Source organism: Dendronephthya gigantea, unplaced genomic scaffold (assembly GCF_004324835.1).
Source record: "Dendronephthya gigantea isolate DGI-Jeju-01 unplaced genomic scaffold, DenGig_1.0 000028F, whole genome shotgun sequence".
NCBI lineage: Eukaryota > Metazoa > Cnidaria > Anthozoa > Malacalcyonacea > Nephtheidae > Dendronephthya > Dendronephthya gigantea.
This window is the reverse complement of record NW_021163038.1, coordinates 1,745,113-1,751,112: the sequence shown is the minus strand read 5'-3', so window position 1 is coordinate 1,751,112 and position 6,000 is coordinate 1,745,113.

Sequence of the window (6,000 nt, the reverse complement as noted above, 5' to 3'; positions counted from 1 at the left end):
TTGACTGTTTCTTGCCTTTCCGTAACATAGTGGCTAAAGCAATGAATCTGCTTCGTATATACGTGCGTATTCTGTATATCACTTACTATCCATATTTTGCCGATATTTAATGAGTTTTTCCCAACAACTGCTCCCGGTTCAATAGCCGGTTTTCCACTACCTATATTTTTCGCGCGAAGCGAATTTAGTTCTTTTGAGTTCAGTTCTATTTTAACATATTTGTTAACATCAGAATGGTTGCATTGTTCCGCTCGATTCTTCATGAACGTCATGAAACTTCTGTCATTTATCTCCATCAAGTGAAATGTTAAAATTACATATGATTTTTTTGCCCATGCATGCATATGATATTTTGTATGTACAATGAATGATACTACGGCTAAGGAAATTGTAAGAAATACTGTTTAGTCACAAACATTCACTTGAAATTTGCATCTATGCAAATTCTTGGCAAGCTGCATATTAATTGTCCGCGACTTCTGGCCATGAACCCATATTTGTTATAAATGGCAGAATATCCTCTAGCATCCTAGCTGGTTTGCTCAGTTGTTCGATATTTTTCAAGTTTCAGTCAATGGATTCCATGTTGATATGATATTTGTCGATAATCCAGCTTGAAATTTATGCACTAAGTCTTTGGGAAATATAAATACGATCCAATTATGTCTCAGTGTTTTATGAGCCACCTAAAGTTAGCGTTTTCATCCTCCTTTTAAGTTTTAAGTTGTCTAAAACAATAATCTTAATGGATAACGCGTGATTGTACCAAAGGCAACAGTAGTCTGAACAGAATAAACATAAAATACTTTTAACCAGATTTGAATGCAGCATGGAAACCAAACAAAACCTTGTCAATAAATACGAGACATATGTATAGCTACCGACAACAGAAAAAGTATAGTTTAATTAGCACGTCGGTCAGATTAGCAGTCGCCAGATTACAGTGGATTAGCAGAGTAAATACAGAACATATCATTAGAACGATTATTAATAAAATGTAAAAGCGCCAGGAAATTATATTTTTCAATATATAATTTGGAAAATTCTCAACATACAGGAATCATCATGGGTAGTGTCGCAGCTCCCCGCAAGAATGATTTTCATTGGCTGAACTTTACAATACATTTCTGTTTCAACCAATAGCATAGCGTCGTTGTTTAGAAAGCATAGAAAAGCATTATCCATTTGCACGAAAGCTTCCGAGAACTGCGACATGTCCCATCATCATGGATGCATGTGCAAGCAATATATTAAAAAAGGTTGTGCTGAAGAATAGTTTAATATTATCATTTGAGCACTCTGAAACTCAATACGTAATCGACAATAAGTTGGATTTACTAATAGAATGAATATAGACTTACAGCTATAGTTCTTGTCCGGTAGAAATTTTAAAGTTCACCATTGAATTATGCAGTCGATAGATTTAGATAAGTATCTTCTCTTCAGTAGATATCCAAACAAGAAAAAAAGTCTACAGTGTTGGTTGAAGGCAGCTTTATGCGCTGATTTCAAAGTCATTAATTATCCACACTTATTCATATGTTACACTAATCACACTCAATTCATGCGCACCCAGTATCTCCGGTTTGAGCTTTACACTTTGCCTTGCATGCCAATGTCTTTAAACGAGAGAACATATTGAACATTTTTTTTTCAACTGCTCCTAGTTAGGTCTTGTACAAGTATGTTAAATTTCATCAACTGAGAATCTTCTTTCATTTATTCCCATCGAGTAAAGTTCTAAAAACTAGAAAGAGATATACGACAAATGCCCATTAACCGCTCAAATGACAGAGTTTGTAACTCTCTACAACTCGTGATGTTCAGCAGTGATTTAAAAGAACAATCGACCATTATTAAAACCAGCGTGGTTAAAATCATGATGCTTATATTACAATCCTAAATTTCGAAAAGCGGCTTCCGCTCAACTGGTCATAGATCGTAATTATATCTCTAAACGCTAGCGTTGCATGTGACAGGAAACTAAGGGACTGTTAAGTTGCCTGCATATTTACGGTTGCATTTCAATTCCTTTCACTTACAATTTTGTGTCAATAATGTATCTGTGGGAACCAAGGAAACGGTGGAAAACAAGACAGACAATCACAAATTGCAAAAGCAAAGTATAACGGAGCGTTAATTAATATGTTACTTTGCACCCAACCTTGACCCGACCGTCATCATGCACCCTGGACTTTAACTAACATTTTTCTAAAAGAATAGGTAAACTCACTGAGTGCACCTATATTCGCATCATTCAAACGATTCATATTGCGTGGTCACTGTTTGAAATAAAATATTTATCAGAAAGTAGATATTTTAAAATCTTGTGAACGTAAGATATTCAAGACACAAAACTACATAGTTTATTGTGCCATCGAGTGATTAGTTAAGCTTAAAGTGTTTACCAACTTTGTTTTAGGCCTTCTAGTATAGGAACTTTGACGACACAATTGCCAATATCTATAAAATATTTTCTTATAATTAATTCACACCTTGATAACTCTTCATATCACAAAACCGAATTCAATAATTGTTTTATTATACATTTGAAGAATAGTAAACATAGTATTAACGAATGAAAAACTTTATTTAATAGCAACATCCAAAAATACATCAATTATTTAAACATAAATACATTCAAATGAATACCGCTTGTTAACCACCGCAGGCTCACTTGCAGATAACTCAGTTATCTGCTAGCAGATAACTGAATTTTGCGTGATTGCGCGATTTATCTGTCAACTATTAGCCAATCAAATTGCTTTTACTACTATAATGTATAATAATAATGACTATATGACTGAAATCAAATTCACATGGTTTCCACTGGTTGATCATTCCTGCAGTGAAGGAAAGACCGTTTGCCGTTTCTGCTATAGCAAGTGTTAATTAACAAACAAGATTGAGTGGCTGTGATTGAATCTTTGTCATTAAAGAAAGAAATACACTACATTAATCAAGCTTAAATTATACATCGCCACTATTGAGGTACGATTTAGTAAATGTTACACTAATTGCGCCACTTCGCTCGTACATGAACTATAATTCGGTGTTTTAATATGTGTACGTAAACAAACAGTACCCCTTTTATGAAGTTTTCCAATTCATTTTCTAAAACATAACAGAAACATTAGGCTTTTCAAAGGCAATCAAGTATATGCATTTGATTTATTGCTAATTTTGGAGTTATCGACTAAGTTGAATAGTTTCAAAACTTTCAATGGCTGCCTATGAACGAATCGAAATATTGAAATCATTTACTTTGCAATCGGTAATAAGAATTTCTGAAATGATACAGTAAATGTAAGTTTCAAATGTACAGTAAATCATTCTGTTAACTTCAGATATACATATAAGTGTGGAAGTGGCTAAACAGTTTTCAACTTATATTGCATGAATGAACTGACCTAAGGTTTAAAGGTCAAAGTAATTTTATTGCGACTTATAATATACCTGACAACACCTGACATGATTAGAAAACTTTTGTGATGGCAAATCGAGTTTATTGCGATGGTGAGTACAATTTGGGATTATAATAGTGCGAAGGATGTTGTACGAGCCGCCTTAACTTTTGTTAGCGATACTCACTTGCAAACTAATTTTTATACACTGTTGCAGGTTTCGAAGTTTCGGACAGTGAAGTGTATTTGGTCATATCCCACAAGTCGATGCAAGATGACTTCATTTGTGTACCTCGCGTTCGTAGCTTGTTTCCTCTTTCTCTCGGCTGGCTTCACCCAGGAAAATCAAACATCTTCATCAGGAAGTAAGAATTCGACGAGAAAAATGACAAACGCCAATCTGACGTCCAACCAATCCACCATCTGCAGAAATGACCAGGTCAAACTTCAAATTAATGAGTCAGACATCGAGAAAGTTCTGAGTCTTATGCATAAGTATACTACCCATGTCGTCGAGATAGAAGTGACTATCAGTTCAAGTAAGAATTACCCCAAACTCAAATGGTCCTGGGCAAGTGAAATTGGTCGAACAATTATCTCACTAATTGCAAAAGAAAGCTTTGCATTAAGAAATTCATCCAGTTCAATTAATACGCGATTTTATCATCTGACCACACTCAAAGCTGGTATCGAAAAAGTGAATATTATTGTTGCGGAAGAGTACGGATGTTTGCCAAAAGGAACCAATGGATCTGAAATTGTTTTTGACCTCCTGCTGCACGAGCTTTTTCGTTTAGACGAAGCTCATGATTATAAGTTATGCCAGCTACATAGGGATGAGAAAAACGTGAAACAATACAACTGCTGTAGGGTTGTGAATGACGGAAAGCTGACAATTTGCGCTGACTATTCATCAATTATACTCAAACATGCTGATAGTTACATATTTTGGGCAGTGGTATTCCTCTTTCTTCAAATCGGTTTTCCTCTGATGCTGAATTATTTATCATCACTCCATGTAGAAAGTGATCGCTACGAGATTACTGACAGTCCAATGGCACTTTCATACATTTTTTATTATGTGTTTATCAAGGCATCGAAAAGTCGTGCAAAAAAGTGTTTTAGAAGGTTCGCGTTTGCGTTGGTAGTTTCGGTGATTCCCTCTGTTTATTTCGCAGGATGGCGTTTGATTGTCTTCTTATTGGTGTGGGGCTTTTTTTTCACGGTTGCTGACGTCTTCGCGGTATCTGCAGTTGGTAATCCACGTGATAATGATGAAAACGATGACAATATCTATGAGAAATCTCTTTTGCTCGTTACATTACCTGCAAACGTTAAATTATGGTGGAAAAAGATCACCAAGTTAACCTGTTTAAAAGATTGGCTTTTACTAAAAGCAATTCGAATTTTCTTATTTGTGATCTTTTATCCATTATTTTTTTTGTCTACTTGTTTACTTGTTTCTGGTTTCGTCCAAGTTCTTACTCTTCGAACAATTATCTCACGATATGCTAGACCATCTCAATCTGCTATATGGAATATGTTTCGGGGGATTTTTATCTTCTCTTTTCTCTATGTATCTCTAATCGCTTTATTTGTCGCTTTTTTTGCTCTACTTTATTCTGCACTCTATTTAGTCTTTGGTTTGTATCTAAACGGATCTTTTTACAGCCCAATCGTTACACCTATATTACTTTTTGTTGTCTATTCTTGGCGAGACTGGAGATCGTTTGTCGAAACAAAGTACCTGCAACTTAAAACAAAGATTTATGAAGTTTGCGACGAACATGAAGAAATCCAGGAGACAGCAAGCAAATCGAACAACGTGTTTGAGGTGAACATTAATGATGGAACAGTTCCGGAAGCTCTCTATGACAATTTGAGGGAAAAAATATTTCCGTATAACAAAGTATTGTTTCATTTCTTCATCCGAATGTATTTCACGGTCAATTTTTGCCTTCTTGTGTTTGTCATGATTTTATTAGCCCAAGAATCCAACATTTCTGGACCAGTTCAAATCACCAGCACATTCGTCATAGCAACTCTTCCGTTTGTATTTACCATATTTTTGCCCCAACATACATTTGAACAAAAAGATACCCACAACAAGAGTGTAAAACAGAAAATCAAGAAATTTATGACAATAGTGAGTAAGACTGGCGATATTGTAAAGGTTTGCGGTTGAGGTGGAATCCGAAACAGTAAATATGAGCGACGTAATTTATCATGCATCGACTTAGTTGACAAACTCCGATGATAATTTCTTGTTAATGCTATACTATAATTTCCTGGCTCAGCTATTAAGGCTCAGAGTCTGTTTGTACTGTTAGTCTTAGTCTGTTTGGATAGCTTTATCCACCCTTTAGTGGCCATTTCTAAAATTGCACGTTGTTAACCTCAGTAGTTCCCTATACTAAATGTTGCTCTCGAAGCTGTAATATTTTTGCCGTTCAAGCCTGCATGTGCAACAGTTGAGAATTCACTATATCCGCTGGATAGCGCTATTCATGCAGCTTTCGTACAGCCACACCTTGATTAGTCAGTGTTTTGTAAGTATTTACCATCACGGATTAGTGTTTTGTAAGTATATAACCAT